Genomic DNA, 21785 nt, shown 5'->3' on the forward strand with positions numbered 1-21785 from the left:
AGAGAAGATTCTCTCTACCATATATCTAATCCTTTTCAAACCAGGTATTATTTTAGCTTTAACTGTATTTAAATACAATCTGAATTAAAAATTTTACTTTGAACTACAGGAGACTTTATAATTTTATATCTATAAAAGAATTCCTGTATAAAATAATATTTTTATTGAGGATATTTTATAAATCATACAATCTTTATCTTTTGAGATTGAATCTTTCCAAATAAAATATTGTATAGTGAAATGGTCACTCACGCTGCTCTCTCATTACTATTTGTTCTTTGATTTTGAAAACAAACTTGTTATTTTAGGAGTAAGTTGAGGTAAGATAATTATTGCTATGCTTCCTGTTTTTTTCTTATATGTTTAATTTACTTTAGCTACAATATTCTTTCTTCCATTTCTCCTGTAATTCAATTCCATTTTTACATCTTCAAGCATTTTCTCACAATTTTCAGATTGCTTAGGGTTCCCTTTTAGGTTTTCTAAGCCATTACATTACAGTCCATTTCATATACAGTTAGCCTTTGGATGGTTGGAATAGGCTGAATTTGAATACTGAATTTAACATCATCAGTCAATTTATAACTAACAATGTATAATACTGTGTTTCTTTACCTTTCTTATCTTTTGCTAGATTCCTTGTCACACTTTTCATTGCCTTCTTTAATCCATCTACTCAGACCTGTTCTCCTCAATCTCAACAAGCTTCCATCCTATTTTTCTTCAAGAAATTGATATGAGCAATCACAAAGAACCGAACTTCACTCCCATCTTACAAATCAACTTATCTACATTACCCTATGGTAATATTTTCTCTCTATCCTCAATACTTGACAGGTCTTCCCCTTCTTCTCCAGAAGAAGGAGACCAATTTCTACTTCTGAGCTCCTGATTCCATCTCATCTCTTCTTAAGAAGCACCACACCAATGCTTTTCCGCATTGGTGTTCTTCTCTATCAGCTGCATTGTTCAAGTTCTTCCTATTCTAAGTAACTTTGTATCTATTCTTCAGATTTAAGTTTGTTTCAAACAAAAGTCTTTCTGCTTCTTCAATCATTCTTTCCCTTGCTCTCTTCCCTTCTCTCAGCCACTCTCCCTTTTCAGAGGAATTGGAATGAAATCTACAAGTCATCCTTTCCATTCATCATTTTGACAATCTTTCTACTGATTTTGTCTTTTTGTTGCTGTTGCTCAGTCGCTAAGTTGTGTCTGACTCTCTGTGACCCCATGAACTGAAGCAACTAGGCTTCCCTCTCCTTCACTATCTTGGGGAGTTTGCTCAAATTCATGTCCATTGAGTCAATAATGCTATCTAACCATCTATCCCCTGCCAGCCCTTTCTCCTCCTGCCCTCAATCTTTGCCAGCAATGTTGTCTTTTCCAATGAGTGTGCTCTTTGATCAGGTGGTCAAAGTATTGGACTTTCAGTTTCAGCATCAGTCCTTCCAATGAATATTCAGGGTGGATTTCCTTTAGGATTGATTGGTTTGATCTCCTTGCTGTCCAAGGGACACTCAAGAGTTTTTTCTGGTACCACAATTTGAAAGCATCAATTCTTCGGTGCTCAGCCTTCTTTATTTTGTCTTTTATATTTTTAAATCATATTTTACCATCCTCCATTGTGGTATTGTCTTTCTAGGACTTCTTAAATAGTGGCTTTTTTTTTTTTAAGTGTGCTGTATTCTTAAAAAATGTGTGCTGTTTTCTATGCCAGATATTTCCTTCTTGACCTGATCTCTATCCTAAACTTTAGAAAAATATTTATACAAATTACCTAGTGAATAACTACTTGGATGTTCCACATGTGACCCAAACTCAAATAATCATTCACTACTCTCTCCTTGCTCCCAGTCAATGTCCCAGTGTTCTTTCTGCATTGCTCATATTACTTAATAACACCTCCATCTATATAATATCCAAGATAGGAATTTGTGGAGCCAGTCAGGCTACACTTTAATCCTGCTAGCCACCATTTCATCATTTACCTATGATTTAAAAAGTGGTTCCCAGTCTGCCGTGGTGCTACTGTGGTTGAGAATCCTCCTGTCACTGCAGGGGACATGGGCTCAACCACTGGTCTGGGAAGAATCCACATGCTGTGGGACATCTAAATCCACGCACCACAACTCCTGAGCCGGCCTGCAACAACTACTGATGGCTACACTCTCTAGGGCCTGCAGCACAACTACGGAGCCGGCCTGCTGCAGCTACTGACACCCTCATACCTAGAGCCTCTGCTCCACAAGAAGCCACCATGATGAGTAGAGTAACTCCAGCTCTCTGCCACTAGAAAGAAAGAAAGTTAAGTCACTCGGTCATGTCCGACTCTTTGCAACCCCACGGACTGTAGCCTACCACGCTTCTCCATCCATGGGATTTTCCAGGCAAGAGTATTGGAGTGGGTTGCCATTCCCTTCTCCAGAGCATCTTCCCAACCCAGGGATGGAACCCGGTTCTTCCTCATTGTAGGCAGACGCTTTACGGTCTGAGCCACCAGGGCAGTCCTTGGTGCGACTAGAAAACCCGAACACAAAAAAAGGTGATCTGCCTTTCTTCCATTTGTGTTTATATTGACTTAGCTTGGATCTTTATTACTTATCACTTGAGTAACTACAACAGAGTTCCTTGTGATTTGTGTATTGCATTTTAACCCTCAAAACTTTGCAACACACTCAAATCAATGAGTCTAAAACACACATCTGATTATAACACACTTGAAGAAAAGTCATCACCTAACAACTTCTATTCAAGGCACATCATCTGTCATGATCTTCTTCATATTTCATTCATTATTTGAACTGACTTCCTCTTCCCTTTTTTATACACACACACACACACACACACACACAGATGGAAGACAGAAGGTACTATATCATTACATACTCCTGTTTGTGCATATTGTTTCCTCTCCCTGGAGAGACTTCCTTTCATTTCTTGGTTAGAATACATAATGTATTTATTTATTTTTTCATAATGTATTTAGACTTGACTTATATTACTTACTGAGGGAGGAGTTTTCTAATTGCTTTTAGACTTAGTTCCTCACCTAAATTACCATAGTAGATTTAAATGATTTTTGCCTCTTCATTTTCCCATGAAATTATAATTCCATTTGGGAGGGGATGGTATCATATTCATCTTCCCTTCTTTAAGTGCTTGGTTCAGTAGTGAGGTAGGTGGTGGGTCCTTAATAATTGTGGGCATTTTGAACTGAACAAATATATGTACTACTTGCTGCCTTGGGGAAAAATGCATAATTGAGGTGCTTTAAGGCTTAAATTTTTTAAAATGGTATTAAAAATGGAATAATCTTTATACTTGTTAGTTCTTTATTTGATTACAGACATTTTAATAATAGTATATTATTTGTGTTACAGTGTAATACTGCAATAATAAAAATAAGGTGAAATTGGAGCCTGCCAAATATTATCAATGTATATATATTTAAATATACTTATACTTTCAAAAGATAAAATTAATAAATGTTCCACTCCTAAAAATTTGACACAGAGAACAAATTTAACAAAATACAAACTATTAATAATAATTTTGATATAAATCAAGGGTTTGAGAGTTTACCTACCATATAGATATTATCTCAGAGAACTTTCTTATTTGGCTATTACTTGAAATCTGTGAAATGGAGAATAATGTATGGTGTTTTCTTTTTTTTTTTTGCTTATTAAAAAAATTTTTCTAAATCAATGAATTAACTATTTTTCATAAATGGCTGCTTCAACTAAGTTATTTTTCAAATCTGGACTCTGATATTCTACAAAGTTAAACACTATAATTATCCAATTGAAACATTATCTCTTGAAATGCATAAAGACATAAATCCCTCTGCCTATTTGCAGTGTTCTATTTGTGAATCTCTGCACAAACTGGACTGTATCTTCCCAGAATGACCCCATGGCCTGATAGACACCAGAGAGCTTTAGACCATTCCCTTGCTAGATTGACATGTATATTAGGAGAAGAGACTCTTTAATCTATAACTCCACAGTATATCACATTTCCATTTATATTGTGTCACTACATTTTATTAACGCTTCCTGATATGTTCAAATAAGTTATGCTCTCATGCCAAAAATGACTGTACTGTCTCTGTTTTTACTGGTTTACCATTTTCTCCAGGGAACTGACTAAGAGACATACTTTTGAGATTGCTGTTAAGTGAAAGTTAATACTGGATCCTGAGAGAAAAAGTTGAAAGTTTGGGGGAAAGAAAAGAAAAGTTTTGTTTTCCTATTTTTATTTTTTACGTCTTGTCCTTTAATCTGACTGTTCAAGTTCCTATACGTTAAAAATGAAATATGGTATATGACCTTTATAAGTGTATCCAAATCAGGAGACTCAAGTGAAGAGTCACTTACATCCAGAGAGATTTAGTTCATCCAAAGGATAATTTTGTCGAAATGTGATTATGTGAAAGTAGACAGGGTTTTGGCTAAGGAAATGTCTTCTTGATTACTATTTTTCATATGTTTTAGTCTATGGATCATTTTGGGGACACCAAAGATATCTAAAATGGGCTGACTTATTGAATAATGTTTTCATCAAGTACAGTCAGCTTGTTTCTACTTCTCTAAGGGTGTAATTCTAGCAACTACTAGAATAATAGATTAATATAGAATAATAACTCTCTGAATAGAGATTTACCATTTTTAAACAACTTCTGGTGATTGTGATGCATTTATGATAATTAGAAAGCCACCAACTTTGGCACTAGACAGACTTGTTTTTGCCCTCTGATTTTATCATTGATTGTTATATGAAAGCCTCTTTGATGTGTTATATTCCAACAACAACAACAACAAAAAATCACCTATCTTATAAAAATCAATAGTTCCTGTACATAGTAGGAGATAATAAATATTTGTCCTCCATTCTTTTAAACACTTCACCTTTTGTTTTTTCTCCAAAACCTCAGCTCCTTCTCCTTGACATCTTTGGACTAGGACCTAAAAAACAAGGAATATATTTCTGAGTTCCTTTGGTAATTTTTGATTGTGTTGAGATAATATCTTCACTGCTGGTAATCATCTTGAGAGAGTTTATCCATCCAGTCTGAAACTGAATTACAAAAAACTGTTTGATTGCTTTATTTTATTAATTCAGATAACAGAATGGTTAAAGGAAAGCCAAACAATTACCTCATTAAAAATCATGAGAACTTTGGTATATAAGTTTTTAGTCTCCATCTCTGTTTAAACATGGAAAAGAAGAGTAATGAAGAGAAAATAAAGTTGATGTTTCTAAACTTTAAAGATTCTATTCATTTCCAGATTCATTTACCCTATCACATAAAATCATTACTGTCAATAAAATATTTTTATATTTTGATAAATTGTCTTTTTTTTAAATACAATGTGAAATGAGCTCATTCTCATGCGAGTTCATTTCACAAGTTGGCAAGGTAATATTCAAAATACTTCAAGCAAGGCTTCAACAAGAAGCCTATGAACCAAGAACTTCCACATGTATAAGCTGGATTTAGAAAAGGAAGAGGAACCAGAGATCAAATTGCCAACATCCATTGGATCATAGAGAAAGGGAATTCCAGAAAAACATCTGCTTCGTTGACTACACTAAAGCCTTTGATTTAGTGGAGACAAACTGTGGAAAATTCTTAAAGAGATGGAAATACCAGACTATTTTACCTGTCTCCTGAGAAACTTATATGTGGGTCAAGAAGCAACAGTTAGGGCTGGACATGGAACAACGGACTGGCTCAAAATTGAGAAAGAAGCTCATTAAGGCTGTGTGTTGTCACTTTGGTTATTTAACTTATATGCAGAAGTACATCATGTGAAATGCTGAGCTGGATGAATCACAAGCTGGAATCAAGGTTGCCAGGAGAAACATCCACAAGCTCCGATATGCAGATGATACCACTCTAATGGCAGAAAGTGTAGGAACTAAGGAGCCTCTTGATGAGGATGAGAGAGGAAAGTGAAAAAGTTGGTTTAAAACTCAACATTCAAAAAACTAAGATCATGGCATCTGGTCCCATCACTTCATGGCAAATAGATGGGGAAAAAGTGGAAACAGTAACAGATTTTTTTTTCTCCTTGGACTCCAAAATCACTGCATACAGTGACTGTAGTCATGAAATTAAAAGATACTTGTTCCTTGGAAGGAAAGTTATGACAAACCTAGACAGTGTATTCAAAAGCAGAGTCATCACTTCACCAACAAAGGTCCCTATATTCAAAACTATGGTTTTTACAGTAGTCAAGTAGTCACAAACAAATGTGAGAATTGGACCATAAAGAAGGCTGAGCACCAAAGAATTGATACTTTTGAACTGCGGTGGCGGAAAAGACTTGAGAGTTCCTTGGAAAGCAGAGATCAAACCAGTCAATCCTAAAGGAAATCAACCCTGAATATTCACTGAAGAACCGATGCTGAATCTGAAGTTACAATACTTTGGCTACCTAAAGCGAAGAGCTGACTCACTGGAAAAGAACCTGATGCTGGGAAAGATTAGGAGGAGGAGAAGGGGATGACAGAGGATAAGATGGTTGGATGGCATCACCACCTAAGTAGAGATGAGTTTGAGCAAACTTCACAAGATAGTGAAGGACAGTGAGACTTGCTGTGCTGCAGGCTGTGGGGTCGCAAAGAGTGGAACATGACTTAGGGACTGAACAACAATTAAATACAGTAGACAGATATAAAAGTACACATGTCACAAGTGTACACAGGAGATCATCACATTACAAATAGATATATATCCATCAATATATTAAAATAGAAAATAAAACATGTAAAATATTTATTAATATAGCAATAATAAAATCATCAAAGGTAATGTAAATAGTGCAAAATAACTATTTTTATGTAAAATAACTATATTTTTCAAACAAAAATATAGGAAGTGTGTCATTGTTTCACATTTTCCAAAATTCTTTAATAAGTGTATCAGTAGAAGTAAGTTGAATTTTTATATCAGTCTGCATTTTTTTTTTTTTTTTGCTATATGCTATTCAGTTGAAATCAAGATTGCTGGGAGAAATATCAATAACCTCAGATATGCAGATGACACCACCCTTATGGCAGAAAGTGAAGAGGAACTAAAAAGCCTCTTGAAAGTGAAAGAGGAGAGTGAAAAAGTTGACTTAAAGCTTAACATTCAGAAAACTAAGATCATGGCATCTGGTCCCATCACCTCATGGGAACACTAGATATGGGGTAGACTAAATCCTCTAATTTCCTTCCTTTAATATTTTTTCTTTATTTTTGACTTTTTGCAGTTCAATATCCCTGTGATTTGTTGTTTTCTCTATGGACTCTTACAAAACATTGGTTAGACTCATTCTAGGTATCTTATGCTTTTTGTTGTAATGGTTAGTAAACATTTAAACATTTTTTTCAGCCTCTAATTGTGCTGGTTTATGTAAATACATTAACTTTTCCACAGTGCAAACTTGCTAAATTTATGTATTTATTTGAATAATTCACTAAAGATTATCTCATGCAAATTCATGCCCTCTGAAATAATAACAATTATACTTCTTTTTGATTATTTATTTTACTTGATATATTGCATTGGATAGAAACCGCCTCAAGAAAAATGTTAAATAGAAGCAATGATATGACATAGTACTGCCTCATTCCCAAGGGAGGCTCCCCTGATAGCTCCGTTGGTAAAGAATCCGCCTGAAATGCAGGAGACCTCAGTTCGATTCCGTGGTCAGGAAGATCCCCTGGAGAAGGAACAGGCTACCCACTCCAGTATTCTTGGTCTTCCTTTGTGGCTCAGCTGGTAAAGAATCCACTTGCCATGTGGGAGACCTGGATTCGATCCCTGGGTTGGGAAGATCCCCTGGAGAAGGGAAAGGCTATCCACTCCAGTACTCTGACGTAGAGAATTCTCAAACTCAAACAGAAAGATTTCATTGTTAATAATTTAGTAAGTAATTAATTAAATTTCATCATTAGGTATATGTTTGCCATGGAGTTTTGAAGAAAGTTCCTTTATTTTCTGGTTTACATTATTATGAAATGAATGTGAATATATTATCATTTCCTTTTTTATACATAAAATATGAACTTTCTTTTTGTATGCTTGTATGCTTTGTATGCTTGTAATAGAGTAAATTGTATTAATGAGCTTCTAAAATAAATTTGCATTCCTAGGATAAATTCAAATTGATTGTGATTTTATATGCATATATATGTGTGCATGCATACACACACACAATTAATTTAATTTGAATTGCCAATGTTACATTTAGATTTTTAAAACCTATACTTATGAGACATTGACTGGAACTTGCATTTTCTTACATTGTCTTTGTCAGGTTTGGTATAAGATAGTCTTAAACCAAGCTATTAAATGTTACTCTTATTTTTGTTGAGAGTGTGTAAATTAGAATTTATTTTGTTGGAGGTGGAGTAATTTCTTATTCAATTTCTTATTTAATCTTTAATGATTAAAGAGTACAAAATGTTTATGTAATTTTTGTGTATTCATTAAGGTATAACATATACCTAATAAAATGTCTATATCTTTAGTGTTAAGTTCCTTGAGTTTTAATAACATTATATACCCAACTTTGCATTCCCTTGTGTCCTTTCCTAGCAATCCCTGATAACTCTCCTACTTCTATCCTGGGATACAACATATTTCTTATTTCTGTCTCCTCGGTTTAACTTTACCTTTTCTTGGACTACATATAAATGGAATGATGTAGAATATATCCTTTGGCCTTTGCCTTCTTTCTCTTAATGTAATGTCATTCAAATGCATCCATGTTACTGTATATATGAGTACTTAATTCCTTTTTCAACACGTAGTCTGATTCCACTATATGAATATATAACACTTTATCTGTTATCTGATAATGGACATTTAGGTTCTTCCCAGTTTATGGCTATCATGAGTAAGACCATTATGACCTTTTATAAAAGGTGCTTGTGTGGAAATATAGTTTCGTTGGGTAAATATCCAGGAAAGGAGTGTTGGGTCATTGGCAAATGTGCACTTAACTTAATTATTGTTGTTCAGTTGCTAAATTGTATCCTAGTCTCTGCAACCACATGGGCTACATCCATGCGGTCCCCCAGGCAAGAATCCTGGAGTAGGTTGTCATTTCATTCTCCAGTGGATCTTCCTGGGTCAGGGATTGAACCGGCGTTTACTGCATCGGCAAGCAGATTCTGTACCACTCTGCCACCAGAAAAGTCCATGTGCTTAAGTTCATAGGAAGCTCCAAGTCAGGTTTTCAAAGATGTGTCAAATTTAACTCTCACACAATGTATGCATACTCTAGCAGCTTCAAGTCTCCCAACATTTGGTAATGTCAGTTTTTTATTGTTTTGAATTTTTTTTTTTGGTGGGGAGGGGCTTTCCAATGTGTTAAATAGAATCTCATTGTGTTTTTAATTTACATCTACCTGATGCCTAAATTGTTATCACACTTTTATGAATTTTTGGCCACTCAATATCTTTTATAAAGTGTGTGTTCAAGACTTCTACCAATTTTAGATGTGCTGCTTGTCTTTTTTATTACTTACTATTAGCATTTACAATGTATTGTTATTAAATTTTCTTTGAAAGATTAATCTATAATGAACATTTTCTAATGACATATCTTGTCAACTCACTTCTTAATGGTATCTATTCATGAATAGAAATTTGTAATTTTGATGAAGTTCAGTTAAATTTTTTAAATTTTGTTTTGTTTCTGTAACCTATAAAAATACCTACAAAAATAAGTTATTTTTTTCCATGAAGTTATTTTCTTGTGTTTTCTTTTAGAAGTTTCATGGATATATATCTGTGGTTTAGAAGTATATTTTGAAAATACAATAATTTCATTTTACTGTAGTGTCCAATATTTTTATTAAGAAGTTACTGATTAGACTTTTTGTTGCCCCTTTGATGATAATGCATCTTTTTTTCTGATTGTGTAAAACTTTTCTCTTTGTATTTACATTTTAAGTTAATGTATATGAATATTATGTAATGAAATTAGATATGATTTTCTTTATAGCTACTTTACTTGGGTTGATGTAGTACAACTTCAATCTGTGGCTTGTTATCTTTTTTCTTTGGAATATTCTTGACCATTATCTCTTGCAATAGTGTTTCTTTCCAATTCTATCCTTTCTCCTCCTTTGTAAAAACAATTACACACATATTACTATTTTTAAAAACTCTCTTCTGTATGCTTTTATTTTTGCATGCAACTTGCCAGTCTATACAACTTATAATCTATATGATTATATTTAAGTTACTTTTACTCTAGATATTCACATTTTGATCAATTTAGAACTAGAAAATGTATTTCATAATGCATTCCAACCAAATACAAACTAAATATCCTCTTTTTTCATCTGAGATGGATATTTATACAAGAAATCTATATTAGATTTAAAAATATATGAAGCAAACAAATTTAGAATTAATATACATAACTTTAAAAAATATTTATTTCATATTACCAAAGATAAAAGTCATTGTTATTTGCTTATTATTTATATATTATTATGTTTGCTTTAGAACATAGTCCCACATTTTGTGATAATTCTCTTATGGAGAGGTGGATTCTAAATTTTTCTTTTGTGTCTGTCTGTTTTTCTTCATCCATAAAAATATAACAGAAATATAACTCTATGTGATTTTCCAAGTTTGGTAATAAAAGACTACATGGTTTTCTCACTCTTAGAAACATGTATTCACATAAGAAATCTGACTACCCTGAAAAGTCCATGACATGAATAAACCAAACCAAATGGAGAAGCCTGTTCAACACTTTCAGCTAAGCCTATGCATTGGGTTTTCCCAGTCTAGGTGCCAGATAAATGAATGAAGAAGCCTCCAAATAATTTCAATCTCTAGCCATTTGAATTACTTCCAGTTGTTCTGGCTTTTCCGGTTGAGATTAAAAATATTGTGTTTCAGAGGCAAGCTATCCTTACCCTGTTCTACTTTAAATCTTAACCCATAATACCATAAGCAAAATAAAATGATTTTGTTTTGGTGATTTGACATTTAAAACATAGAAAACCAGACCATAATTTGGGCACAGAACCAAAAATTTGGAGAGTGTCATAAAAAGCCAATAACATGCTCATTTGGGGAGTAAACTATGGACTTCCACCAGTCCTTAAAGAGCCTGTCTACAGAAGATTGAAAAAAAAACGGAGGAAAATGTTATTAAAAGCTCAAGGGAAAAGAAAATTGTTTTCTTTGACAATCTTTCTAGCCTACAAATGGAACTCAAAGTAAGAAAGATTGAATAAATAAATAAAATAAAATCTGGACTATTGTCAATAAAACATGGCCTCAGAGTAGAAATGAAGGCAACATTTGAGAGAAAAATTCTTCGTTGAGGTCCAGAGAGATTTAAGATGCTTTCTTGCAGATGTTTAAGAAAGTCATAGTCTTCTAACAATCTTAGCGATAAACCCTGCAGATACTGTTAGAGAGTAAGAGTTCTAAGGGCTGTTCACATAGCAGTCTCAAAGTTGTGGAACCTAAAACAGTGAAAGACTTAAGTGGAAGATGTTTGAGTTACGAGTTTTGTCTAAGGGACTGAATTATGAATCATGCATTAAAGAGATGTTTTTAAAGGAATTATACCAGTCTGCACTGAAGGAGATAAACACAATATAAAAGAAATTATATCTTTACATGCTTATAATGCGATGAGTATCAAACTCAAATGTGAACACAAACAAGGTAGAGCCACATGCTGCAGAGAATTACTTTCAGGAAAAAAGACTGAGCCCAAATTAAGTAACTGGTTTGTTCACATGGCTGGCTTAGGAAATTACTATGAACTAATAACTGTGTACCTTCTCTTTTCCTCTACTTTTTGAGATGCAATTTATGTAAAACATTATATTAGTTTCAAAGGTAAAACATAATGATTTGATATATGCATATATTACAAAATGATCACCTACGTCAAGGATATAAACTCCTGTATTTTCTATTTAGAGGCAGAGGATACAAGAAAAGATATGATGAATATGCTAAGATTACTAGTTGGCTGATGGGCTTACTAATTTATTCTTATTTGGTCCAAAGTTTAGTTTGCATAGATTTAGGTATTAATCACAAATTAATGAGATGAGTCATAAAATAAGAGTCTATTGTTTATTCAATTATCATTTTGAGGTTTTTTTTAAATTTAATTTATTAGGAACCACTTTATATGTTTTAGATCATGGTTGCTTGCACATTGAATTTTAAGTAATTCTTTGTGCTGAAAGTAATAGGGACTTTGATTTTCTTTAGATTCCAATATATTTGTTAAAGATGTATTAAATGAATTTTTAAAAAAATATTCTTTGATTTATGTCTAACATTGAATTGCTATGTGAAGTTTTAACTTCCTCAAGATTATTCAATTTTATTGAGCCAAGATCTTCCAAATTGCTTGCTCAGTCTTAGTCACCATTTATCAGATGCAGAACCTAGCAATTTCCCATAGGCCCATAAGACCATTTATGAAAGGAAACTATTATTTATGAATTAATCATTGTACTCTTTTGGTATCATATATTTCAATATGGCTTTCTAAATTTAGTGTAAAAGAAAATGATGTCACAAGTATACTCTGATTGGAAATTCCTAAAATCAAGTTATTTTCATTTTCATGGAGCATGGAAGATTGACTTTCAACATCTGTGTTCTTTGGAGATTATTGTAGCACAGATAATCATTAAAATGTCATTTGCCTATACTCTCACTACATTTTTAACATTAAAGTATCACCTGGATCTTTTTTAATTTTTGATTTTAAAAGGGTACACATACATTTTTATGAATAAATGAAAGTTATATAAATAGATTCAGAAACCCTAAAATCTATCTCAATTTATTCCTAAGTGCATATGAAATATAGAATTCAAACATTTTATGAAAAAAATAATTCACAGGAGGCTAACTTTTTAAGTACCAAGAGTAGTATAATAATTATAGCTTAACATAATGTTAATAAATATACAATATAAAAAGAGGTAAATTGTGACGTTAAAGCATAAAAGGGATGGGTTTGATTCCTGGGTTAGGAAGATCTCCTTGAGAAGGGAATGGCTATCCACTCTAGTATTCTTGTCTGGAGAATTCCATGGGTAGAGGAGTATGGCTGGCTACAGTCTGTGGGGTCACAAAGGGTCAGGCATGACTGAGTGACTAACACTTTCACTATATATAAATAGTTACTCTAAACTCTAAATGTAAATGGATTGAAATCTCCAATCAAAGGCACAGAATCACTGAATTAAAAAAAAAGAAAAGCAAGAACCTATGGGAGACTAATTCAGCCTGAAGACACATATAGGCTCAAAGTGAGGAGATGGAAAAAGATATTCCATGCAACTGAAAGAAAACAGTGCAGGTGAATTCTATCAAATATTTAGAGAAGCACTAAATGTTTATCACTCACCTAGAGCCAGACCTCCTGGAATGTGAGGTCAAGTGGGCCTTAGGAAGCATCACTATGAACAAAGCTAGTGGATGTGATGGAATTCCAGTTGAGCTATTTCAAAACCTGAGAGATGATGCTGTGAAAGTGCTGCACTCAATATGCCAGCAAAGGTGGAAAACTCGGCAGTGGCCCCAGACCTGGTCAGTTTTCATTCCAATCCCAAAGAAAGGCAATGCCAAAGAATGCTCAAACTACCGCACAATTGCACTCATCTCACACGCTAGTAAAGTAATGCTCAAAATTCTCCAAGCCAGGCTTCAGCAATATGTCAACCATGAACTTCCAGTTTTTCAAGCTGGTTTTAGAAAAGGCAGAGGAACCAGAGATCAAATTGTCAACATCTGCTGGATCATCGAAAAAGCAAGAGAGTTCCAGAAAAACATCTATTTCTGCTTTGACTCTTCCAAAACCTTTGACTGTGTGGATCACAATAAACTGTGGAAAATTCTGAAAGAGATGGGCATACCAGACCATCTGACCTGCCTCTTGAGAAATCTGTATGCAGGTCAGGAAGTAACAGTTAGAACTGGACATGGAACAACAGACTGGTTCCAAAGAGGAAAAGGAGTACGTCAAGGTTGTATATTGTCACCCTGTTTATTTAACTTATATGCAGAGTACATCATGAGAAACACTGGGCTGGAGGAAGCACAAGCTGGAATCAAGGTTGCTGGGAGAAATATCAATAACCTCCGATATGCAATAACCACCCTTATGGCAGAAAGTGAAGAAGAACTAAAGAGCCTCTTGATGAAAGTGAAAGAGGAGAGTGAAAAGGTTGGTTTAAAGCTCAACATTCAGAAAACTAAGATCATGGCATCTGGTCCCATCACTTCATCGCAGATAGATAGGTAAACAGTGGAAACAGTGGCTGACTTTATTTTTCTGGACTCCAAAATCACTGCAGATGGTGATTGCAGCCATGAAATTAAAAGACGCTTACTCCTTGGAAGGAAATTTATGACCAACCTAGACAGCATATTAGAAAGCAGAGACATACTTTGCCAACAAAGGTACATCTAGTCAAGGCTGTGGTTTGTCCAGTGGTCGTGTATGGATGTGATAGTTGGACTATAAAGAAAGCTGAGTGCCGAAAAATTGATGCTTTTGAACTGTGGTGTTGGAGAAGACTCTCGGGAATCCCTTGGACTGGAAGGAGATGCAACCAGTCAATCCTAATGATCAGTCCTGGGTGTTCATTGGAATGACTGATGTTGAAGCTGAAACTCCAATACTTTGGCCACCTGATGCAAAGAGCTGACTCATTGGAAAAGACTCTGATTCTTGTAAAGATTGAGGGCAGGAGGAGAGGGGGACTACAGAGGATGAGATGGTTGGATGGCATCATCGACTCGATGGACATGGGTTTGGGTGGACTCTGGGAGCTGGTGATGGACAGGGAGGCCTGGTGTGCTGTGGTTCACGGGGTCACAAAGAGTTGGACGCGACCGAGTGACTGAACTGACTGACTGCTTATTCTTCTCAAACTCTTCCAAAAAATTGCAGAGTAAGGAACACTTCCAAACTCATTCTACATGTCCACCATCACTCTGATACCAAAACCAGATAAAGACATCACAAAAATGAAAATCACAGGCTAAGATCACTGATGAGCATAAATGAAAAAATCCTCAACAAAAGTCTAGCAAGTGGAATCACCAATGCATTAAAATGATCATAGACCATTAGCAAGTCAGGTTTATGTCCAGGATGCAAGGATTCTTCAATGCATGGAAATCAATCAATGCTATACACCATATTATCAAATTGAAAGATAAAAATGATATGATTATCTCAATAGATGTAGAAAAAGCTTTCAAGAAGATTCAGCATACATTTATGATTAAAAAACCTCTTCAAAACTATGCATAGAATGAACCTACCTCAACATAATAAAGGCCATATATGATAAACCCAAGGCAAACTTTATTCTCAATGATGAAAAACTGAAAGCATTTCCTGTAGATCAGGAACAAGACAAGGTGCCCACTCCTGCCACTATTATTCTACATAGTTTTGGAATCCCTAGCCACAGCAATCAGATAAGAAAAAAAAATAAAAGAAATCCAGATTGGAAGAGAAGAAGTAAAACACTCACTGTTTATAGATGACATGATACTATACATAGAAAACTGTATTATTACTTGCAAGCTGCTAAGATGGTATAGCTTAAATTTCTCACCACACAAAATAAATGATATTAGGTGAGCTGATGGAGGTGTTAGCTAACTCCATAGCAGTAACTGTCTTGTAATATATGAGTGTATCAAACCAACACATTGTGTAACTTACACAATTTTATGTTAATAAAACTGTAAAAGGATAAGCTGATTATAATATAAAAATGTGTATGCTAATACATATGAAATTCTAGACAGAAATATTGTGAGCAATATTTTAAAATAAACAAAGGTATTAAGTCATCTTATCATAAAAAAAACCACAAAAACTATGCTTGAACCCTAGATATGTATTCCATCATTTATCAACAAATTAAGAAGAAGAGATGGTATTTCATGATAATATGCAACATTCCTAACCAAGAGGGGTTTTATAACATTAAAACAGTACAACTTTCAGAAAAAATATAGAGATGTAGCATATCTTAATTAAATGTAGCATAAAATCATCTATTTAGTTTGAGCTATTCTTTTATTCTTTCCTTAAGACTCCTATATATATATGTATACACACACACACACACACACACACACACACACACACATGCATGCAGACACACATATGTATGGCTGCCCAGGTGGAGCTAGTGGTAAAGCACCCACCTGCCAATGCCGGAGATGTAAGAGACATGGGTTTGATCCCTGGGTTGGGAAGATTCTCCTGCAGGAGGGCAAAGCAACCCACTCCAGTATTCTTGCCTGGAGAATCCCCATGGACAGAAGAGCATGGTAAGCTACGGTACATAGGGTCACACAGAGTCGGACACAAGTGAATTGACAGCACATACACAAGCATATATGTTTGATTGAAGTAACAGTAAAGTGGTCATATTTTCTATTTATCATTTAAATTGCAAATAAAACAGAATACTGCTTTTAAGGAAAAATATAAGTGGAGAAGTGTTGCTTTTCCTTTTTTAGACAACACAAAAATATTTCTAAACATACATTTTACTCTACTGATAAAAATTGCCTTTTATCCATGTTTTTTCCCAGCCAATAGCCAGTTTCAATAGGTTATTTAATTAATCTATAACTACTCCACATTCCCAGGACAAATGTCCAGTTCTATGATACGGAAAAATGAATTTTTCCCCCAGTGATATAAAACTGGGAGGGCCACTGGGTCACTTTTGGAACAGGGTCAAGATCTCAGTGTTCTTTCCCTCAACTGAATCCTAGGAGAGCCCCAGATTTTCCCTAACATGTAGCCATTGAGAGACCAATATCCTGTATATTAAGCCGAGTGATCATGAGGCAAAAACTTAAGTAATTAACATACGATGGTATTTTTACCATACAGACTGGTTTTTTACCATACAGAGTGGTGTTTTTAGAAACATGACCTTTATTTGAATAATAAATTTCATTGGTTAATCAGGGAGAGAAGAGAATAATAAAAAGATAGCTAACATATAGAAATTAATGTTACCTGGAAAAAAATGCTGTATAACATAAATACACATAGTTTCCCCAAAGAATGATATTTTAAACGAAAACACTTGAAAGTGGAAAGGCATGGGGAAAGAAACAAATGATGCTTGTTTGTTTTTTTAATAATGGTTTTTGTATCAATTTAATGAGTAAAGTAAAAAATCAATGTTAATTTTAGCATTTTAATCTCCTTAATAGCTTTCTTTCTTAAAATAGCTTTTATAAATAACACAGTGCTCAGACTATGGAGATATATTGTGGATGACAGAGATACACTCATTCAATGGAAATATAATAATTATAATTTTGCTACTTAAAAGAATATTTAGACTTATTTTTACTCATTTAGATACCTAAGACAGGGAATACAATCTTAAATATCTTCTTGTCTTTCAGGAAGCTCCTCGCAAATCATAGGTTAAGAGCAATGTTAAGAATAATTTGGTTAAAGAAAATACTATATGACAAAATAAAACAAGATTCTTAAAACAGAAAACTGTACTTTTGCCAAGATTTTTTATACTTTTTCACATACACAGTATTCTGTTTTTGAAAAATATAAGAATAACATTTTCTGTTATTTTTTTAATGATATTTAAAATTTCTGTTATTTTTCAGCCTGCCAATTGAAAATAAAATTTGATAAAAAGTTTATTAATTACACACCTTCTGATAATACATTCTGAAATATGTATATGCAGTAGTCATTGATTGCACACCCAGGAGCTATGCTATCATTCTGAGTAGATCCGTCTAACTTATCACTTAAAAGTAAGGTAGTTCTGTTAGAGGAAGGGAAATGGTCTTCAAAAAGCCAAAACTGTTTAAAATGCAAAATTGTTTTTTAAAAATTCTTCTTATGGAAATATAAGCTTTCGCTGAAGTTTTGTCTACACTGGTAATCTTTCTCTATGATATTTGCCAGTGTTCACTGTCTATCCCCACTGGAAAGAAAGAAAATGGATGTTTTCCATCTGTAGCAAAATAGAGTCAAAACAAATGTATTTAAATTGGAAACATTTGTGGGTAAAAGAGCTATTCTCCATAAAAACATCTGGTTGTACTTTTAAGTCATTGCCAAATAAACGCATGCTGGAAAATCTATTTTATGCCACACATGGTCACCCATGTAGATGTAGCTTAAAACTGTTTTTGTTTGAGGTCAACACCCTATTTTAAGAAGGAAAGTATAGATTTGTAAGTGTGCAGTGATTTTTTTTTTTTTAACAATACTACTGGAATGGCCATGGAAGTTTGAATATGTCTAGTTTTTTTCCAGACAAGGAACAAAATATGACAGACAGTGCTTTTGATAGTTCTCAGGTAGACAATGCAAAGATTGAAATAATGATGGTTGTGGGACAGATCAGATAGCTACTTATGACTGTTTGTGGTTTCTGGTGTCAGATAGGTTTTTTTTTCTTTTTTCCTTTTTACATTGACATAGATAATCAACTAAAAAGATGTGAAGAGAGAGAATCTCAGACTAATTGACTAAGTTTGTTAGTTTGCATGTATGCTTAGTCGCTCAGTCATGTTCACTTCTTTGTGATCCCATGGACTGTAGCCCGTCAGACTCCTCTGCCCATGGGATTCTCCAGGGAAGAATACTGGAGTGGGTTGCCATTTCATTCTTCAGGGGATCTTCCTGACCCAGGGATCGAACTTGGATCTCCTGCTTTGCAGGTGGATTCTTTGCCATCGGAGCCACCAGGGAAGACCATTTGATAGCATAGGTAATCCCCAAATAACAATGTCTTAACAGAGAAGAAGTTTCTTTTTCACTCAAGTCTAATGCAGATGTTTCTGGTTGGTAGGCAGCTTTCTATATTGTCTTTAGGGATCTAGGTTCTTTCAGCCAAGTGGTTCGTCCAATCTGTAGGGCTCAAAGACTACTGAAGGTTTTTCTATGTTGAATAATCAAAGACAATTTAAAAATCATGCTGGATATTTTCACTTGCTAGGTCTGAAGCTGTGCACTAAACTTCCTTTTACATCTTATTGGCTACACCTAGTGAAAGGAAGATTCAAAGTTGTCCTCTAGCTGTGTAGAAGGACATACAGTATACAGGTTTTGGTAACTGCAAAGTTTTCTCTTTTGTACTCAGGGATGGAGTTAAACAGAAAGCTCTTGAAATATTAAAAGAAAGCATTTTAAGTTTCATTATGTCTCATGCACATATCATAACAGGGTCACTGAACTTTGTCTTCCCTTTTCACAAAGAATATCAGCTACCTATAAATTAACCCTCAAATGTGCTTCTGAAACAGGCAGACATGAACACATCCACTGCTGCCACACCACTTTTGATCTGCTTAGCAACTGCTGTGTTCTACTATTTTTCAAGCATCATGTGCCCCTTACTGCTACATCTGCCACCATCTACTGCTGGTCATCTGCTAAATTGTGCTGTGTCTCAACAACTATGCACATTTAAAGACAAGACAGCATAGACCTTTGTGATGTCACATTTATACAATGTTCAGAAATGAAAAAAGGCTGTTAGAGGTGTACCCACCTGATAGGAAGACAAAATTTCACTCTAGTTTTTCAGAGTCTCTGCCTAGGTCTTTGGATTAAATAGACATAAAACAGATCAACAAGATGAAAGCATATACATTTTTACATGTATATGAAAGTTTTCACAGGAAAATACTCAAAAAGACAATAGACCCAAATGTTTACAAATGGTATACTAGGTTGTTAAAAAGAGTAATGATTGTGGGAAAATGACTAAAATATATGGGAAGACTAAAGTAATGTAAAAGCAATTTAGTACAATTCGTACAATTTTCTCTTGGCTTCCCCTCTTTGATGATAAACTTTCTTTCCTCTTGGTATAGGGAAGAAATCTTTCACATGAGAGTTTTATCTTTTCATATTTTTCTGTTCTTTCCCCCTCTCTAAAATGTCTATCATTCTCTTTTTACTGAGAATCAGTTCAGTTCAGTTCAGTCACTCAGTCGTGTCCGACTCTCTGCGACCCCATGAACTGCAGCACGCCAGGCCTCCCTGTCCATCACCAACTCCTGGACTTTACTCAAACTCATATCCATTGAGTCGGTGATGCCATCCAGCCATCTCATCATCTGTCATCCCCTTCTCCTCCTGCCCCCAGTCCCTCCCAGCACCAGGGTCTTTTTCAATGAGTCAACTCTTCCCATGAGGTGGCCAAAGTATTGGAGTTTCAGCTTCAACATCAGTCCTTCCAATGAACACCCAGGACTAGTCTCCTTTAGGATGGACTGGTTGGATCTCCTTGCAGTCCAAGGGACTCTCAAGAGTCTTCTCCAACACCACAGTTCAAAAGCATCAATTTTTTGGCGCTCAGCTTTCTTCACAGTCCAATTCTCACATCCATATATGACCACTGGAAAAACCATAGCCTTGACCAGATGGACCATTGTTGGCAAAGTAATGTCTCTGCTTTTTAATGTGCTTTCTAGGTTAGCCATAACTTTCCTTCGAAGGAGTAAGAGTCTTTTAATTTCATGACTGCAATCACCATCTGCAGTGATTTTGGAGCCCCAAAAAATAAAGTCTGACACTGTTTCCACTGTGTCCCCATCTATTTCCCATGAAGTGATGGGACCAGATGCCATGATCTTAGTTTTCCAAATGTTGAGTTTAAAGCCAACCTTTCACTCTCCTCTTTCACTTTCATCAAGAGGCTTTTTAGTTCCTCTTCACTTTCTGCCATAAGGGTGGTGTCATCTGCATATCTGAGGTTATTGATATTTCTCCTGGCAATTTTGATTCCAGTTTGTGCTTCTTCCAGCCCAGCGTTTCTCATGATGTACTCTGCATAGAAGTTAAATAAGCAGGGTGACAATATACAGTCTTGACATATTCCTTTTCCTATTTGGAACCAGTCTGTTGTTCCATGTCCAGTTCTAACTGTTGCTTCCTGACCTGCATATAGGTTTCTCAAGAGGTGAGTCAGGTGGTCTGGTATTCCCATCTCTTTCAGAATTTTCCACAGTTTATTGTGATCTACACAGTTAAAGGCTTTGGCATAGTCAATAAAGCAGGAATAGATGTTTTTCAATAGTGGTGTTCAATTTAGAAAAATTCCCAATTTTTAAAAAATATAATAAAACATACTGAATCCCAGGGTCAAATTCATGGAGTAGTGGTGAATGAGAGAATCCGTATATAAGAATAGAAGGACAGGAATTATATGTACCAGTCTAGAAGGGGCAGCTATCATCTAACTTGAGCCAATAGTTGTCATAATGGAATGCATACAATCTATCCCCAAATTTTATGATTTTCCAAAGAAGTGAGGAATTTGGATTTTCTATGTGCAGTCTCTAGATTTTTAATTATTGTCATTTTACTCACTTTTAAAAAGTGAGTTTCTAATATGCAATGCCTGAGTGAGGTCCATTTGACCCTCTAGCTATATTTATGAATGTGAAATAAAGAGACTCCACTCTCCATAGTTGGTTGTATTCCAGATTTAATAATCATTTTATATATATGGCTTTACTCATTCATTCAGTTTGTACACTCATTCACTATTCCATTATTCAACAAATTTTGTACTATGTGCAATATACATTCTACTAAGATGAAAATAAGTCATCCTCGCCTTGAAGGTGCTCATAACAAGAATGTCTTGTTAGAGACATACTAACAACCAATTAAAATGCCTTTTAATAAGTGCATTAATGATAAAAGGAGTGGTAATTCTCTGAGGATGACATTAAATAGTAA

This window comes from Muntiacus reevesi, chromosome 6, assembly GCF_963930625.1.
Source record: "Muntiacus reevesi chromosome 6, mMunRee1.1, whole genome shotgun sequence".
Lineage (NCBI taxonomy): Eukaryota > Metazoa > Chordata > Mammalia > Artiodactyla > Cervidae > Muntiacus > Muntiacus reevesi.